Genomic DNA, 20,766 nt, shown 5'->3' on the forward strand with positions numbered 1-20,766 from the left:
AAGGAAATCTAATATGCTAAGTTATCTGTCTGACATCCTGAATGAAGAATTTCCAGTGAAATTGGTTTGTCCGACTTGAGCCCATTAATAACCAGCCAGTTGGTGAGAAGTTCCAGGCTGACTCTCTTTTCATCCTAATACAGTTATTGAACTCAGTGAGTCCCAAACATGCTTGTGGGGAGATGTTTCTCAAATACTGATTCCTGAGCCATTAACTCAAACCTCTTGAATCCAAAATGTTTGAGGACTGAGTACCTCCCTTTTTTTTAATTTAATTTTTTTTTTAATTTAGTCTCCCAGATGATTCAGATGTGGCCAGGCTTGGGAGCTCCTGATTGAAGTGATACTCATAGCTTTTATTTAGAGTTCTTAGAAATATAAATTGTGAGACTGCGAACATGGTGAATTAGATTTATATTTATCATTTTTTAAACAAATTTAGTGGCATTTTTTAAAAATCTCCCTCTTGTTTTAGTAAAACTCTATGAAAGTGGTTAAATAAATGATTTGAATGAACACCAATGTCAATATAGGCACTATCTTCTAATTTGCTGATTAATGAGCATAGGCAATGAGGATAAACAGTTGAAATATGGAGTAGAATTTATCACTTTCATCACCTTTAATGACTGATGACTTCAATCACTTCACTCAGCATGAAATGGACCTCAGAATTTACTGCTCGTTTCTTGAGTACTGAGACGCTGAATACTCAAGGGTCCTAGGAAGCAATATATATAAAGTATTTTTGCTAGGCTGATTTCTTACAGCGAGTTTCACTTAAAGGCTCTCATGAAACTGCAACCAAATATTGGCTTTAAGGTACCAAGAACTGATGAAAAGAACACCAGTGACAATGACACATAAAAGTTGGGGCAAATCACTATGACTTTCAGGTAACTCCATTTTCCATTCCACAAAATGAGGTAATAGCACTTGGTAACTCTCTACTTCATGAGTTGAATTAATGGAGTCATAGCTATAAACTCACCTGAGCCAGGCTGCTCCAAAGGCTCTTAGGCGAAAGATGTTAGATTAAATAAGTAGTACATTTTGAGGAAGAGAGAATGTGAGAGTGTCTAAACATGGTTATTAAGTACCTACCCTGTGTCATGCACTCTATGAAGCGTTGCCTCATAATATTTAATTTGCTGAAATATTTTATTAACACAAACCCTGTAGTTAGGCATTTAGGGTCTTTTAAAATTGGAAGCAAATCCTGCAGGGGAACATATATTATTTTATATAAGTTTCTGTGAAGAAATGTCTGTAGAAATCATGCTAGTTTGACTGGAGCCAAATGTATTGGGCACCACCTAATCTTGAGGTACTTGGAGATGCCGAGTACTCAGCTGAGAGAAACACCTGTCAGCACCGTATTTCTTTGAATGAATTGCATTATCTTGCTGGAAAGGGAGGCCAAGCTAAATTAAATGGTCTTATTCATATTAAGAAAAGTGTGTTAAGAAGGAAGTAGATGTAGGGAACATGAGGCAGGTGCTCTCAAAGAATTAAAAACAGAAGCAAAAAGATCCCTCAACTTCCCTTGACCCCTCTGGACTACAGTGAGGAAGAAGAGACAGGAAATAAGTAATAAGCACAATGTATAAGTTCAATTGCATTAAAATGATAAGTGCTATAGAAAGAATAAAGCAGAGTAAAGGATTTCAGATATGTGGGTGTGTAGAGAGTGAGTGAATCACAAATTTAAATAAAGTAATGAGTTTGAGCTTCACTGAGAAGATGTCACTTGAGTAAAGACTGGAAGGAGGTAAGGGAATTATCCTCATAAATATCTGGGCGAAGAGTCCTTCAGGCAGAGAGAACACCCAGTGCAAAAGTCCTCAGGGGGAACATGGCTCAGGCAAACAATAGTGAGAAGGTCAGTATGGCTAAAAGAGTGTGAATAAAAGAGAAGACAATAGGAGATGATGTCAGAGAAGTAAGAAAGGCGAGATTATGCAGGACCTTGCAGGCCATTGAGAAGAGTTCGGCTTCTATTCTTCACAAGAGTGAGCTATCAGAAGAGGTTGAGCAGAAGACAAACATCTGATTTACATATTAAAGAATCCTTGTAGTCTGTAATGAGAACAGACTGAAGCAGGGAAAAGGGAAAAGAATGGAGATCGGCTAGAAGGCTGATGGAAGTAAGAAACGATGGTGGCTTGAACCAGAATGGTAGTGGAGTGAAGATGGTGAGAAATGGTTGAAATCTGGATACCTTTCATAGGTAGACCCTACAGAGCTTCTTGACTGACTGGATGTGGGTTGTAAGAGAAGGAGAAAAAGAAAATGATAGTTCCAAGTGTTTTTCCAGATGAACTGTAAGGAAGGCATTGCCAACAAGTGGGATAAGAGAAGGCTAAGGGTAGAGCAGATCTGGAGACAGGGAATATCAAGAGTACATTCTGGGTCATGTTGAGTTGGAAATGTCTATTGGTTATCCAAGTGGAGATGTCGAGTAAACAGTTGCCCATTTCTGGAGTTTTGGAGAAAGATCTGGGCTGGAGAGATAAATTTAGAGTTTCTTGGCCCATAGATTACTATTTCCAGATAAAATATAGGCACCTCATGATATTTGAATTTCAGATAAACAACAAATAATTTTTTAGTACAAGTATGTCCTAAATATTACTTGGGATATCCCCTGACATAACTATTATGAATTACTATAACTATTGTTAACAATATTAACAAAAAGTATAATTACTATAAATAACATAATTGATATGTAATTAACATAATATATAATAATATTAATATATACTATAACAATATATAATATTATATATAATATATAAATATATATATAATATATAATTAACATAATTAATATAATAAAATTCCATGCCCCACACAATATTTGGGACATATTTATGTTAAAAATCATTTGTTGTTTATCTGAAATTCACATTTCCCCATCCATCCTGTATTTATATTTGCTAGGCTAGGCAATTCTAACAAAGATGGTGTTTGAAGCAATGAGCAGATGTAATTACCAAGGAAGTAAATGAGAAGGAGACTAGAAAAGGATCAGCTACAGAGTAGAGCTCTTGATCACTCCAACATTAAAGAGGAGGTAGTGGGACACCTGGCTGTCTCCATCTGAAGAGCGTATGACTTTTGATCTCAGAGTCATGAATTCAAGCCCCTCCTTGCGTATGGAGATTACTAAATAAATAATGGTTAGATCATAAAAGAGAAACTAACAACAACAGTGATATGGAGGAATCAGGAAGTAGGAGAAAAGCCTAGAAAATGTGATATTCTAAAAAAAGAAAGTATGTCAAAAAAGAAAGAATGATCAACACAGTCAAATGCTACTGATGGGTCAATTGAGTTGAAAACTGAAAAACGACCATTAGATTTAGCAACATGGAGATCAGAGAGAGATGATAAACAATTTTAGTGGGTGTGGGTTTGAAGAATCAATAGGATGAGAAGATGTGGAGACCGTGAACAGAGACAACTTTTTTAAGAAGTTTTTTTCTGAAAAGAAAAGGGAAATGGGGTGATAGCTGGTGGCAGAATTGAGATCAAAAGAAGATTTTTAAAATAAAAAAAAAAAAAGATGAGATTTAAAAAATAAGACCACCTGTTTGAGTTCTGCCTGTTCTCCAGACCAGTGGTTCTCAAATTTATATGTGTCAGAGGACTTGTGAGAACACAAATTGCTGTGTCCTGTCCCCAAAGTTTCTAATTCAGTAAGCTGGGGTGAGACCCAAGAAGTCATATTTCAAGCAAATTCCCAAAAGATGATGGATGCTGCTGGTCCAGGGACCACATTCTGTGGAACACCTAGACTGTGCCCTCCACATAATGTAAATACTACTACTCAATATTATTTGGAACATTTAGCTAACTGAACAGAAAAGAAGATAAAACAATTGGTATGCCTATCACGTTAAAAAGAAGTAAAAGACAAAAGCATATTTATTTGCCTGGGATACAATTGTGAGCAAAGAAAACCCAAGATGACAATAAAACTACTATAGTTACAGTTTGATAAAGTATCTCAAATCCAAGTCCTTTCTCAATATGAGCAGTAACTAGTCATGGATAGAAACTGATTTCTAAAATCTCACTTATGGGGGCACCTGGGTGGCTCAGTGGGTTAAAGCCTCTGCCTTCGGCTCAGGTGATGGTCGCAGGGTCCTGGGATTGAGCTCAGGTGATGGTCCCAGGGTCCTGGGATCGAGCCCCGAATTGGGCTCTCTGCTCAGCAGGGAGCCTGCTTCCTCCTCTCTCTCTCTGCCTGCCTCTCTGCCTACTTGTGATCTCTGTCTGTCAAATAAATAAATAAAATCTTTAAAAAAAATAAAAAAAATAAAATCTCACTTATGGCAACATGTAAAAAGATTGTATTTATTCAGCGATAGATGAAGAGGTAACAAAAGTTGACATGCATGGCAATCATGCACACTAACTTCTGAAGTGTGAGTGCATCTCCAGAAAGAGGGTAGATGGAAGAATGTCACCACATTCTCTATTTCTTTATATGTTCAACAAGGAAATCTTAAATAAATATGTCAAAATGTTAAAATCTAAAAAGTATGAGAGGACATTTTTGCTTTGAATATCATTTTCTATACTTCTATACATATTTGAGATTTTTTTCAATGGTACTGCGGACTGACCATCAATCTGGAAGAACACAAATATAGATCCTCTATCTCACACCATACACAAAAATACGATTCTGATGCTTGGAGATTTAAACGTAAGGAATAAAGAATGTGAACATACCAGTCATAGAAGAGAAATAACTGTATGTTTTCTAATAATTATTAAAATATGCTCAATGTCATTAGAACCCAGAATTAGCAAACTGAATAAATTGTGGTTTTACCTATAATTTGGAAAATGATATAGTTTTTTAAAAAATGAGCCACAGTCTCACTTAGTGAGAAAGAGAAATGAGAAAAACAAGTTGCTTAGGTGTGATTGTTTTTTGTTGTTGTTGTTAAACAAAAACAAACTGCACATTATTATACCTGTTTTCACATTTCTGTATAAGCATGAAAAAAGATGTGTACCGAGGTACACCAAACCATTACCATTGCTTACCCCTAGGCGGGGGGGATGGAAAAGGTTGGAAGACTCTATTAATGTTTCCTTTATATATAGTTGGATATATTTCATTTTTTCAATTAGCATATTTTTTTATAAGCAAGAAAGAAGAATTCTAAATATTTAAGCATATTGGAAAAGAAAAACACACAAAACCAGTTAGGCATAATAGAGCAAGCCCCTCTAAAGCTGTCAGTTTTTTTTTTTTTTAATACCAGCAGTTTTCTTTTCAATCAAGGGAAATTTAAATTTTTCTTAACCTATTGTGGAACAGAAAAATTGACTTGTTTTAAGACAAAGACAAAGAGTGTGGAGTTAACAAGACTTTGATGAGTTCTAAAAGAATAAAGGCTGTTTGAAGAGCTTTTGGAAATTTCTCAAGCAGATTCACTCATTTTGGGGGGGTGCTTTGCTAAAATATAAATGGTTATATTTCTTTTTTTAAAAAGGCTTTATTTATTTGACAGAGAGAGAGAGAGGGAGAGTGGCAGAGAGAGAAGCAGGCTCCCCACTGAGCAGGGAGCCGGATGTGGGTCTCGATCCTAGAACCCTGACATCATGACCTGAGCCAAAGTCCAATGGTTAATCAGACTGAGCCACCGAGGTGCCTCAAATGGTTACATTTCTGTAAATGAAGTCTTTCCCTCAATTTTAATAACTAGATGTTCTGGATGCTAAATTGTGGCAAAATATTTATTTTTTAATTCATTTTAGTAGCATAAGAAAGAGTAGTTGTCAGTTCCCCATCTGAGAAACCGATGCCAAGACAACATTAGAAATACAAGAGATTTGGGGTGCCTGGGTGGCTCAGTGGGTTAAAGCCTCTGCCATCGGCTCAGGTCATAATTCCAGGGTCCTGGGATCGAGTCCGGCATCAGGCTCTCTGTTCAGTGGGGAGCCTGCTTCCCTTCCTCTCTCTCTACCTGCCTCTCTGCCTACTTGTGATTTCTGTCTGTCAAATAAATAAATAAAATCTTAAAAAGAAAAAGAAAGGAAGGAAGGAAGGAAGGAAGGAAGGACAGACAGACAAGAGATTTGTTGTGGGAGAATACCACCTTTCTTGTGCTCGGTTGCATTAAGAAGTCCAGCCTCCATGCAGGCATTTGCCCAACAAAAGAGACTTCTCTCTCAGTGAGGGTTCAGCTGATGCTACTGCAAGGACAGGGGGAGTAGGTTGTCTGTGAAGGCAGGGAGAGCCTTCAGACCGTGAGAGAGGTCTGACCACTCTGACCACTCTGAGAGGAATGGGAGAGAGAAGGGGTGCTGGGTGAGAAGAGCCTTCCACTGTAGATCTCTCAGAAAGCCTCCACCATCCCAGCCAGGAAGCACAGAGCAGAGACCACCCTGTGAGAGGAGTCTTGCATTGGGCAGAAATGGCCAGGCTATAGCACCCCTGCCATGCTCAGTCATTCAAGAGAACATGATTTCAGTGTGTATAAAACTTGCACAGGATCCAGAAAGTTCTGCAGCTAGAGGCTGCCAAATAACTACCATTCTTGCGGCAAACTCTCTCAGAGGGAGAGCACAGAGGGATGCAAATCCGTGACCACCACAGTTCACCCATGTGATCCACTACTCTACGCAAGGTCGGGGGGTGGGGGTGGGGAGCTCTTGTTGTGGGCTATGCTTCCTGAGGAGAAGCTCAGAGGAGGGAGGTTAGCATGATGAGCCTCAACCTCCATCACAGCAGCTGGTTGTGGGGTTGCAAGTGGTACTCATTTTGTTCCTTCCTCCATTACCCATTGTAAATTCCCTTCACCCTCAGCTAGTGCTTCTGCAAGTCTTGGAGATTTACCTGGGGATGGGACCTGGACCAAATTACCCTGGTCTGAGCCCTGGGTAAGCCTATATTTCTCTGGCCAGGGCTGCTGTACATCTCCTTTCCCAGTACAAACAAGCAAGGCTGTCCTAGGAGATACCCAAGTAGACCTCCTGACTACCACATGTGTTCTTCCCATGCCCATCATGTCTCCTGGTCTTACCTCCTCTCATTGATCAAGACCACTACCCTCACCAAGAAGGTGACTTCCCTTCTCACTTGCTTTTCCCTAGAGACCAAGAGCCCAAGGTGCCTTGGAAACAGCCCTCTTTTGTGTTCAGTGGAGTGCTGGCTCCCTCCCAGACAAGAATGCACAGACTTTGGGGACAAGGAATTCTAACCCTGTGGAGCCCACAGTGGAGTAGCCAGGAAAGAAAATGTATAAATGAGTTATTATATTAGAAAGGATGAAACAATGTTAAAAAACTGCAGTAGAAATGTAAGTCCTCTTGCTTCCATCCTTTGGTTCTTGGGCCCATCTATGTCTCCTGTTAGGGACACAGCTCCATAAAACAGTCTGTGAGTCAGTGCAGACCCTGCATCCTAGAGACTGACAGCCGCTCTGACACTGTTCTATCTGCCCCGGCACTGAGGTTGGACCATTCGAGGCTTGTTCTGATGCTCTTCGGGGTGGCTGCTTCTGGTTGATGTGACAGTGGCACAACCAGGTGACCCATTGTCATGGGCTTCTTTAACGTGAAGGGAGTCTCCTGTTAGATGTTATGTTGTGACAGATTGTATGCCTGTGAATCAGGCATTCCATAAGCTCCCAAACAGTGGTGCAGGCTGAGGCTCTGGGGACAGGAAATGCAAACTCCCATACATACATACGCCGAGGGGATCTCATGGAGTCAACTTGCTACCAAGTGGCAATTTGCTCTTCTTAAGAGATGCTCCTTATTGCAGCCTTGGTACCTGTTGCTGGGAGACTGGACATTCAGAGACAGCAACAGCTAAATCATGGGAAATTCATGGCCTTGAGCCCATATCTGGCTGCCATCTCTACTTCGATGGCCCCTCCATTCATGTGCCAGTCCTGCCAGTTCTGGTCACATCAACTAACCAAGTCCTTGGGTCTATTTGCTTATTCAGAGCAAATTTACCTCTTCCATGGTAAACACTTTCTGGAAGGCTCATGACTTTCTCCATGTTTTGAGGAACCACCTAGTCACGAATTCGCTGTACCTCCCATGGTCCTTGCCAGGATGTTCAAGTGTCTCCAACACCGTGAATTCCTGCTTGTCCAGTCTGACATTCTGGCCTCTTTGGTCACATACCCTTGTCATCAAATGTTGTGAGCATCCCCCTGGCTCCTGCCAGTCCAAGCTAGCTAATGCTTCCAGGCCCTTTGCAATACACTCTCTTTCTTCTCTCCTCAGGTTCGGCAAACTCAGCAGGGGGATGCTGGGACCTGACCCTATTTCTCCTCCTGGCCCCAGGAGAAGAAGTTTCCCCCCTGAGGGGCCATTTGCTATATTAAAGGAAAGAGGCCTCTGTACTGTCTTCCTGCCTAGGGAAAGTGCTAGCTCCCAATATGGAGGGATGGGACACGTCGGCAATTCTGAGAGTTAGGGGAATTTGCCAAACCATGATCTTGGGAGACATGCACCAAATGTCCCCATTCCATGATTTAGGGTTCTAAGTTTCTCCACCAGAGCCCTGATCTCAGCATAACAGACTTACTTTGCCTGACCATTCAATTATCTTTGTGGTTCTGCGACCCTGCTAAGTGCTGACTTTACTTTTCAGCTGGGTCCACTTTCTATTTCTGAAGACAAGGGCTGCTTTGTAAGTTACCAAAAAGGGTCTTTGACTTTCATACTTAGGTTTTTGGGTTTGTTTTTTTTTTTTAAGTTTGGGTTTATTAAGGTAAAATTTACATACAGTAAAAATTAGATGAATGGTTTGATCGGTCTTGACAAATGGATACACTTATGTATCAGCCAACACAATTCAGATACACACCATAATCTTCACCCCCAAAAAAGTTTCCCCACCATGTCGTTTTGTATTCAGCCTTCTCTTCAACCCCAGCCCTGGGAAGCCCCTGTTTTTTCCATCTCTGGGACTTTTACAAAATGTCATATACGTGGAATTATTCAAGAGGTCTTTTGGATATGGCTTTTTATTTTTCATTTGCCATAACTCATTTGAGATTCATTCATGTTGTTGTACGTATCAGTAGTTTGTTCCTTTTTGTTGTTGTTGAACAGTATTCCATTGTGTGGATATATCACAATGTACTGATCTGTTCCCCAGTACATGAACATTTGTGTTGTCCCAGTTTTGGGTGATTCTGAATAAAGTTACTGCATTCACATATAGGTCTAGAATTGCTGAGTCATACGATAATTTGTATGTTTAAGTTTATAAAAGAAACTGCCAAACTTCAACAATGTGGCTGTACCACTTTGCATCCGTATCAGCGACTGATAAAAGTTACAGTTGTTGTACATCTTTGCTAGAGATTTAATTTTGTTTCGTTCTGGTTTCAATTTGCATTACCCTAATAACCCATGATATTGGGCGTCTTTCTATTGGCCTAGTTGCCATTCATTTCTCTTCTCTGGGAAAGTGTCTGTATCTCCATCCAATTTAAAAAAATTTTTGTTTTGTTTTTCACGTACAGTTTCTACCTGTTTATTTTTCATAATTTCTTAGCAGGGTATAGGAAAACTTTGTAAAATCCCACAAGACCATTGTCCTTGTATTCACTGTTACCCTCATAACTTTCACAGGTCTGATTTCTCAGGTCACCACCAATGAAGGTTTTTTCAACTTGTCTACCATCTTGTGCCCGAGATGATCCAAGCCCTATGTGCCATTCAAGATGGGGTCTCCCTTGCCAGCCAGGCAGTGAGAGATCTGGTCCCCAAATCCTTCTTACTGACCTCCTTCTTGGACGAATTCTTATTCCAACTGTGTCAGCTCACTCCTCTGGAAAGCCAGTGCCAAGACGGAATTGGAAACGCAAAAGATTTGGGGGGGAAAAGAACTGTAAATTATACAGGGGGAGGGAGCAGGAGAAGGCAAGAGAAAACCCTCAGATAGAGATGCATGTCTTACTCTGTGAAAGGAAGGGAGCTCGGGTAGAAAGAGGTGTCAGCTGAAGTGTAGCTCTGAGAAAATCTCAACCAGCCCAAGGGAGAACCCCAGTGTAAATACTGGCCACTAGAAGGGTCTCACTTTCAGTTATTGGCTGAGAGCAGCCTGTGGAGAGCATGACACCAGCAAGTGCCGGGGGTGGACCCCAAAGGTACTGTTGGCTCGCCCACCTCATGGCAGATTCTCTTTGGGAGGGAGATCTGGGTAGCACAATCCCAGGGCTAGCACAACTCTATCTGCAAGGAGAAATGCACAGGTAGGGATGGAAGGGGATGGAGTTGAGAGAGAAGGAGAATGATCCTGTGGCTGGGGATCAAAGAAGGGCTTTGGGAAACGCATAGAAATACCTGATAGGAATTTTACTAGATTGTACTCCAATACTTTGGACAATGAAATCTTCCCCGCCCCCTCCTCACGAAATCACAGTATTGCTGTCAGGAGGTAACAAAGAGATAGATTCTACTGTAGACTCACAGGACAAAACCCTTACTGTTTCATATGAAAATAACTTAGACTTCAGTTTACAATAACACACACACACATACACAAATCGAATCTTTAAATAAAACAGTATTCTAGTCTTTCCGTGTCTGACTCATCCTTCACCAAGCTACTGAATAAAGCTTCCTAAAATATTGGTCTGCACACGTTGCTCTTGAATAACCTGTTAATGGGGCTTAAGGCCCCATCTAACTCCCCAAACTCTTCTACTATTCTTCTATACAACCATCTGCTCCATGTCTTCTTTTCACAATCACGCCTCCCCCATATTGCCTTTGCTGACAGCATCAGTTTCTCATAGGAGTCCCACAGTCCATCGTCAGCCAACACACGTGTTATGTTGGGCTCACATACTGTTTTAATTTTTAAAAACTGTTGTCAACATTTAAAAGTATTACATTTCACAACAAAATTTAGATCCTTCTCTTTTCCTGAAAAACTGGAAGCTCAGGTAACACGGGGGTGTTACACCATCCCCTCCAACCTCACTCATTTTATGCCTGGCCCTGGCAAGTATTTGAGTTTGCAACCCCAGCTCTCACTGCCCCCTGCCCAGAATTTACTTCCCACACTTTTCCTCTTCCTTCCCGAGCTACTTCCTTTCCTGATCTGGTCCTCTGCTCCTGGATTGCTATACCTTCCTCTGCATGCACCTGTTACCTACACAGATTCTCTTGCAGTTGAGGTTTTGCAGGATTCTATTTGTCTTTGTGTCCTGACTGCATTAATTCCTTGAGAGTGGACCTAGTGTCAAGCACGGTGCCCCACAGTTAGCTGGAAAACTATAAATGTTTGTTGGTGGTGTTACCTCTGCCTGAGTAACATGTATATTACTTGTGTGTGCTTTTGGAGGTTGCTATAAATCCAACCTGTAACAGCCCAAGAGCTGAAGGAGGGCTTTCGGGGTGTGAATGAGGAATGCTGGGAAGTAGCTGGGACAACTGGTACCAGGAACTTGAATGCTATTGGGCTTTTATTTCTCTCCCACCCTCTGGCTCTTTCTTCATCTCTTCCCCATATTTCTCTGCATGTCTCAATCATTACCTACTACTTGTGGCAAGACGGGATGTTTTTTAATAGTTTTATGTTTACAGCAAAATCAAGAGCAAGGCACAGACATTTCCCATATCCTCTCTGTCCCTATACACACATAGCATTCCCTACTGTCAGTGTCCCCCAGCAGAGTAGTACATTTTTTTTCAAGTGCTGATGCTCACTAACACACCATAGCCACCCCAAGTCCATAGTTTACATTTGGGTGTTGTACATTCTCTGAGTTTGGACACGTATATAATGATATACACCCACCATTATAGTATAAAATAAAGTATTCTCTACCCTAAAAATTTTCTGAGATCTGCCTAGTCATCCCCCTCGCCTCCAGTCTCCAACCCCCAGCAAACATTTATCTTTCTGCTGTTCCCATAATTTTGTCTTTTTCAGATGTCAGGTAGTTGGAATCATGTAGTATGTAGCATTTTCCAATGGGCTCCTTTCACTGTACAATATGCATTTAAGTTTCCTCCACGTGTTTTTGTGGCCTGCTGGGCCTCTGCTTTCTCTCCCTGAATAGCATTCTGTTGTCTGAATGTACCACAGTTTATTTATTCATTCATCTACTGAAGGACATCTTAGTTGCTTCCAAGTTTGGGCAACCATGAATTAACATTGGTGTGCAGGTTTTTGTATGGGCATAAATTTTCAGTTCCTTTGTGTAAACATGAAGGAGCCTGGTTGCTAGATGAAATGATAAGAATATGTTTCATTTTGTAAGAAACAACCAAACTGTCTTCCAAACTGACTTTACCATTTGCATTTCCACCAACAGAGTGAGAGTTCCTGTTGCTCCACATCTCCATCAGCATTTAGTGTTGTCAGTTTTCTGTGGTCAGTTTTGGCCTATAGATGTGTAGTGGTGTCTCATTGTTGTTTTAATTTGCATTTCCCTGATGACATATGGTGTAGAGCTTCTTTTCATATGCTTATTTGTCTTCTGTTTATCTTTTTTGGCCAGCTGTTTGTTCAGATCTTTTCTCCATTGTTTACTCAGGTTACTTGTTTTCCTATTGTCAAGTTTTAAGAGTTTTTTGTATATTTTAGATAACAGTCCTTTATCAAATGTTTAACATTTCTTGCAAAGCGGGTCTACTGGCAACAAATTTCCTCCAGTTTTGTTTGTCTGGAAGAGTCATTATTACTCCTTCATTTTTTAATAATAATTTCACAGGGTGGAAAATTCTAGGTTGGTACAGTTTTCTTTCAACACTAAATATTTCACTCCACACTCTTCTTGTTTGTATGACTTCTGATAAGTTGAATGTAATTCTTTGTTTCTCTGTCAGTAAGGTCCCCTCCCCCCAAACTAACTTACCTTTTTTAAAGATTTTATTTTTTATTTGACAGAGAGAGAGCAAGAGAGAAAGCAAGCATGGGCAGGGGGAGGGGCAGTAGGAGAGGGAGAAGCAAACTCCCTACTGAACAAGAAGCCCACTGCAGGACTCAATCCCAGGACTCTGGGATCATGACCTGAGGGAAGGCAGATGCTTAATGACTGAACCACCCAGGTGCCCCCCAAGATTTTTTTGTTTTGTTTTTGATTTTTCTGTAGCATAGAAATGATATTCCTAGCTGTAGTTTTTGTTTATTTGTTTCTGTGTTTTCCTGTTTGGTAGTCCCTGACTTCCTGGATCTGTGGTTTGGTGTCTGACATTAATTTGGGGAAATCCTTAGTGACTTTTGTTTCAGATATTTCTTCTATTTATTTCTCTTTTTATTCTTTTTCTGGTATTCCCATTATGTGTATGTTACACCTTTTGTGGTTGTCCCATAGTCGTTGCATGTTCTGTTCTATTTTTTTTGTTGTTCTGTTCTCTTTGCTTTTCAGTTTTGATGTCTCTATTAAAATATCCTCCAGCTCAGAAATTCTTTTCTCAGCCATGTCCAGTCTACTAATAAGCTCATGAAAGGCATTCTTTACTCTGTTGGAGTGTTTCTAATTTCTAGCACTTTTTGATTTCTTTCTTAGAATTTCGTTCTCACTGCTTACACTGTCCATCTGTTCTTGCATGCTGTCTACTCTACTGAGAGAGCTTTAGCATATTAATCATAGTAGTTTTACATTCCTTTTTTTTTTATTTTAATCATTTTTTATTTATTTTCAACATAACAGTATTCATTGTTTTTGTACCACACCCAGTGCTCCATGCAATCCATGCCCTCTCTAAAACCACCGCCTGGTTCCCCCAACCTCCCATCCCCCCACCTCTTCAAACCTGATCTGATTATTCCAACATCCCTTTCCCATCCAGTTCTGATGTGTGTTTTTTCTTTTCAAATTGTGTTTTTTGCTTCTTAGTATGTCTTGTTACTTTTTCATGATAGTCTAACATGATATAGTAGGTGAAAAGAACTGCTGTAAATAGGCCTTTAACAATGTGGGGAGGGGAAGTGATTTGTATTCCTATGATTAGGTTTCAGTCTTGTAGTGAACCTATGCTCTAGACTGTGAACTTCACAATTTTTTTTCTCAGTTTTTTCTCCCCCTTGGGTGGAACAGGATAACTACAGTGGGTAGGAGCTGTGTGTTCCCATTCTTGAAGATCAATTAATCTCTGGTAATTCCCCTGTGGGTTGGTTCTGGCTAACTAGCTTCTCCTGAGGTCAAACCTTGTTAAAAGAATAGAGTTATCCAGCATATTTCAAAATGGTATCTTTTCTCCTCTCTATGCTGATACCATGAAGGGATTGTTCTCCAGTATTTATGATAGGAAGCTGGTTGAAGTCCCAGAGGGAAAACTCACAGAAGTATGGGAGGCCCACTATGACTGGGTACCCTGACATTTTTAATTCTCAGCACTGTCCACACTGAGCCTCCAGAAATTTCATTTATCACAGTTTGGGGTTTCTTTTTTTTTTTTTTTTTAAGATTTTATTTATTTATTTGACAGAGATCACAAGTAGGCAGAGAGGCAGGCAGAGAGAGGACGAAGCAGGCTCTCAGCTGAGCAGAAAGCCGGATGCGGGACTCGATCCCAGGACCCCGGGATCATGACCTGAGCTGAAGGCAGAGGCTTAACCCACTGAGCCACCCAGGCGCCCCAGGGGGATTTCTGATCTTAGCACTGATTCCCATACTGGTTTTCACTCATAAGTCTCTGCTTTGGTAAGGTGTGACTCCCTATAATCTCTTCTCTGACTCTCCAATTTTGAGGGCAATGGTTTGCCCTGTGTCCTGTGTCCTCCCCTCTCTTACAGATCCAGGAAGAGTTGTTGATTTTTCTGTCTATTCAGCTTTTTACCTGTTGTTAGGATGGAGTGGTGACATCCAAACTCCTTACACACAGCACCATAAAGCAGAAAAACTAGACAGGATTGTTCACATAGAAGAAGACATACTCTCTGTCAGCACTGGGGCTACACTTATGGAGCTCCCTTTCTCCCTTTCCCTATTCAATTCAAAAATTTCCAGGACAGGACTCAGATAGTCTTGACTCAGTCATATGCCTGACCCTGTGTACATGATGTAAGATACAACAAAAGGTAAATCCGTAAGTGGGCATTTGGGTTGGAGATGGGAGAAACTCTCTAAAATAAAGAGGATGCATTTCCCAGAAGAAAGAAGTAATATTAGCTGACTAGATATTCACAGGATTATAGTACATGGAAATAATTTCCTGTTTTCTTCTATGAGAAATTTATACTCCTTACATATCAGGTTTATTAACTATAATTTATATAATTCATGATTTGTGGGGGGAGGGTTTATTTATTTATTTTACTTAATTTTTATTTTATTTTTATTTTCACAGGAAAATTATTATGCTTACATATGAATCAGATTTCTCCAGAGAAACAGAACCAACGGGAGATCTATAGAGGCCATATGTGTAGATTTATCATCGGGAATTGGCTCATGCTAGTGTGGAGCCAGAGGAGTTCCACAATCTACTATCTACAAGGGTGAGACCTAGGAAAGCTAGTGGTGTGATTTGGTCCAGGTCTAATGTCCCTGAGAACCAGTTCCTGAGAGTGTAAATCCCAGTCTGAGAGCAGGAGAAGATGAGATATCCCAGCTGAAGTGTTGAAGCAGGAAAAGGGGCAAGATCTACCTTCTGTTCCTATTCAGGCCCTAAATGGATTGGATGACACTCACCCAAATTGGGGAGGGCAATCTATTTGACTAAATCCACTGATTTAAATGCCATTCTCATCCAGAAACACCCATACAGACACATCCAGAGGTAATGTTTAATCCTGGCACCCCGTAACCTGTTAAGTTTACACATAAAATTGACCATCACCACTTAGTTTTAAAAAATCTATTATTATAGGTCTTCTAATTTTAGAATGAAAAAACTTCCCCTCTCTATCCTGATTTCTGCTCCCAGAGGGAACCATATTCAAATCTTTCAGCTATCATTTCCAGTATATACTTCCATGTTCTTAAATAACATGACTCCATTGCTCTATCTTAATTTTTAAACTTTCAACATAATGTATTAGCTTCTAAATCTGGAAGTTGAGGCTCAAGCTCTTTCCACCCCTTCTTTTCCACATAATCTTCTTCCCATCCTCCCAATGTAGTTATTACACAATCTTTGGTTAATTCATTCTCATGACTATGAAAATATGGTTAATAGTGGAGACATGTTGAAAACTATGTGTTTTCCTACATAATTCACATGTGTGATCCCTGAACGCCAGAACTGCACCCCTCTCCTTACTATGATTAGATACATCCGGCAGTCTTGCAGTTGGTTCTGTTTTGTCCCCCGCTGGTACTTTCCTGCCAGAACCCTCTCTCCTCTTCCCAGGCTGGCTGCACAGATAGTGCACAGAACTTCCCATCACCATCACCCTGGGAATTCCCGGTGCCTGTCTCCAGCGTTGGATGCCATTTCCTCTTTCTTGGGTTATTATGTCATGTTGGTGGAGCACATCCTCTAGGAGCTTCCTGAAAAAGAAATGGAAGGGAAATTTGTTGAGACTTTGCATGCCTTCAAATATCATTTCTACCCTCAAACTTGATTGGTATTCTAGATATGTAGAGAATTGTAGATTGGGAATCTTTTCCAGTAAAGTTTTTAAAGGCATTGTTATTTTTTTTCTTCTTGAAGGATAGGAAAAGAGCTCAAGGAAGTAGGGGAATGGGCCACTGAGGAAAGAGTATTAGACAGACACTAGACATCCAGAAGAATCTTTGCGGTGAGTGGCAGGAACAACAAGGGCCCAGACTGGGGCAGAATTTTCAAGCAAGAGAGAGGTAAGAAGTAGAGAGGTAGTCAGTGGCCAGATCATATCAGGCTTTGGAAGTTTTTAATAAGGATTTGGCTTTTATCCTGAATAACCTAGGGAGACGATGAAGGGTTTTGAGCAGAGAAATGTCATGATCTGAATTATATGTTTAAAGGATCACCCTGGCTGCTGTGTTGAGAATAGACTGAGTGGGCCAAGGGCAGAAGTGGGGAGACCAGAGGGGAGGTGACTGCAGTAAACCAGGCAAGTACTAATGAGCTTGTACCCAGCTGGGCTGTTCCATTAGCAGTGTGAAGTGCTGAAAAGTGTTCAGTTTCTGGTTATATGTTGAGTACATAGTCAACAGGATATGCTAATGATTATATGTGGAATAAAGGAAGATTAGAGTCAAATATGACACCAATGTTTTTATCCTGAACAACTGGAAGGAGGGAATTGCTGTTTATTAAAATGGAGAAGTCTCCAGGAAGAGCAAGAGCTCAGCTTTGGATATCTCTGCTTGAGATACCTAATAGACAACTGAATGGAGATCTCAAGTGGAGACCAAGATGGCTGGGAATAGGAACCTGGAGTTAAGGGAAGAGATCTAGGCTAGATATATAAGCTTTGAAGGCATTGGCCTATGAATAATGACAATACCAGTGAGATCAGCAAAGGCACAAGGGAATTCAGAAAAGAGAAGTGTTCTGAGGAGTGAGATTTGGGGCATGTCAATATATTAAAGACCAGGTTTCAAAGGAAGAACCCAGGAAGGAGACTGAGAAGGAGTAGCCAGGGATGTAGAAAGAAAACCAGGAAGTAGTTTCAAAAAGAAAGAATGGCCATTGGCTAGCTGGTAATGATAAACACTGAGAATTAATCTTTGGATTTAGCAACTCAGAGGTCATCAGTAATTTTGATTAGATTTGCTTGCAAGAGTTAAAACATGATTGGGGTGGGTTCAAGAGGAAGGGAAAAACAGGAAACAGAGAGAGTGAACATAGACAACTCTTTAAATTTTGTCCTGAAGGAAAACAGAGATATGATATAAGGAAGAGATTTTGATTTTTTTAAAGGAAGATATTATAGTGCATTTGTTGGCTGGTGAGAACAATATGGTGGAGGAAGGATTGATGATACGGAAGTGAGAAGAGGCAATTGCTAGAACATGCAAGCGAGTGAATGGAATCTAGAATGCACATAGAGGGATTATCTTGGATAGTATATGGGTAGTCCATATACAGAGTATACCAACAGACTCAAGTCAATGTGGCAGTGGGAATGAGCAGAGATACTTGAAAAGTACTAAAAGATAGCTTTCATTTTTTCATCAATTAGGAAGTAAGCTCATTACCTTTACATAATGGTAGGATAGATGTTAACAGTCATTTAGGAGAGTGAGAGAGAAATAAATGAGGAGCATGGGCAATGAACAGAGTAGGAAACTATGGTAGGATTTCTGAGAAGCACAAAAGCTCACTAGAGGTAAATGATAATGAATGGGACCACATAGTACAGGTGTGGATTTTCCTCCACTCATGTTAATTAAGCCACATGCATATGTGAGAACATAAGAGGTAGAAGGTAGGATTAAACTTTTAAACTAGGATTGGGTCTTTATCAAGAAAACACAATGGGGGGGCCGCCTGCCTGGCTCAGTCTATAGAGCATGTAACCCTTGATCTCGGGGTTAAGTTGAGCCCCACTTTGGGTATAGAGATTACTTAAAAATAAATTCTTTTTTAAAACAGAAAAGAAACACAATGAAAGGAGACAGGAGCAAGAGTGTTGAAAATAGACAAAGAAATATTTATAATGATGGAGCCCAGATTCTACACTGAGTGAGGAGATGAGGTGGATGAGAGATGGTGAAAAGATGGTAGAATTAAATTCACTGAATTTAAGTCCCAAAGGACTTAAAATATATTTGAACGTGGGATGCTAGTGAGAGTGAACTGGAAAAACAGACTGTGGTGTTCAGAACATCGGAAGTTTGTAGTTAGGATTAAGTTGATATCAATGCAGTAATTGGTATCGATAAATCTAGGCTCTGATGAGAGAGAAGAAGATGGCTAAAGAATGGTGGAAATTGGGGCGCCTGGGTGGCTCAGTGGGTTAAAACCTCTGCCTTCGGCTCAGGTCATGATCCCGGAGACCTGGGATCGAGCCCTGCGTCAGGCTCTCTGCTCCGCGGGGAGCCTGCTTCCTCCTTTCTCTCTCTCTGTCTGCCTCTCTGCCTACTTGTGATCTTTGTCTGTCAAATAAATAAATAAAATCTTAAAAAAAAAAAAAAAGAATGGTGGAAATTAATTAAATAAGTGAAGGAAAGGAGGTGAAGGAGTTGAGAGGCCAGGGTTCTAGAAGAAATGTCTATGTAGATACTGAGTTGCTAAGAATTCTATGAGGATATTATACTGGAGAGAGCAACTATAAGCCAGAAGTTGATGTTTCTTTATTTTTAAAGATTTTATTTATTTATTTGACAGACAGAGATCACAAGTAGGCAGAGAGGCAGGCATAGAGAGAAGGGGGGAAGCAGGCTCCCTGCTGAGCAGAGAGCCCGATGTGGGGCTCGATCCCAGGACCCTGGGATCATGACCTGAACTGAAGACAGAGGCTTTAACCCACTGAGACACCCAGGTGCCCCAGAAGTTGATCTTTCATTCCTTGCACTCATATCATGAGTCTGTCAATCTGGAGACTCATATCCTTCGGTTCTGAGAAAGTTTCTTGAGTCATTTCTTTGATAATATCTTCCCTATTTTCTACATTTTGTCTTTCTTAAACTCCTATTGTAAATGATGGATCTGCTGGTTTGAACTTTAATTTACTTGACCCCCTACTTTTCCATCTTTTAGTCCTTTTGCTTATTTTCCTACAGATTTTATCTTACAGCCCTGTTACTAAATCTAGTTTTTTTTAAATTCTATTTTTGTTTTCCAAGAGCTATTTCTTATTCTCTAACTGTACCTTTTTTCATTTATCATGTTCTTATTTCATCAATACAATTATTTTATCTTACATTTCTAAGGTCATTATGAACAAGATTTTAAACGTTCTTTTTACTACATTGTCTTTGTTTATTCGGTTACCTTTGTTCATTTGTTTGTTTGCTTGTTGGTTTTATTCTTTAGAATTAGTGTTAGAGACTTTCCTCGCAGGTCAGGTGATACTTGACCAACTTCATATTTAAGAATGACACACTAAAACTAGTGGACTGAAAACTTTGTGTGTATTCGTAATGCTTGTCAATTACTACTATTTACTGTAGAATTACCAGTCAGGTAACTATTGGTCATTTCACTGGGGGACTTCCAAAAGTATATAAAGTATTTTTACTAACCAGCTGGTTTCATCAGAGATGAATCTTCCAATCTTCTATCTAGTGAATAGAAATCTACCTTCTGGGGTGCCTGGGTGGCTCAGAGAGTTAAGTGTCTGCCTTCACTTCAGGCTGTGATCCCAGGGTCTTGCAATCCAGCTCTGAATTGGGCTCTCTGATCAGCGGGGAGCCTGCTTCTCCCTCTCCTCCCCGCTCTTGCTCTCTTTTGCTCTCTCTCTTGCTATCTCTATCACTATCTCTGTCCCTTTCTCTCAAATAAATATAAATTTTAAAAAAACTGAAAGAAACAAAGAGAGAGAGAGAGAAGAAGGGAGGAAGGAAAGAAGGAAGGAAGGAAGGAAGGAAATAAAGGAAGGAAGGAAGGAAGGAAGGAAGGAAGGAAAGAAAGAAAGGAGGGAGGAAGGAAGGGAGGACAGAAGGAGTGAAGGAAGGAAAAGAGGGAGGAAGGAAGGAAAGAAGGGAGGAAGGGAGGAGGAAAGTGGAGAGGAGGGAAGGAGGGAAAGAAGGAAAGGGAGGAGGAAGGAAAGAAGGAAGGGAAGGAGGGAGGAAGGGAGGAGGGAAGGAGGGAAAGAAGGAGAAGAGGAAGGAAGAAAGGGAGGAAGGAGGAAAGGGAGGCAGGAATCTAGCTGCCAGTGTCCAGCGCTATGAAGGAAAGAGAACTGGAGGGGAGGGGGTCTCACTACTCAGTATATGG

This window comes from Lontra canadensis, unplaced genomic scaffold (genome assembly GCF_010015895.1).
Source record: "Lontra canadensis isolate GAN:19392208 unplaced genomic scaffold, GSC_riverotter_1.0 scaffold10, whole genome shotgun sequence".
NCBI classification, from domain to species: domain Eukaryota; kingdom Metazoa; phylum Chordata; class Mammalia; order Carnivora; family Mustelidae; genus Lontra; species Lontra canadensis.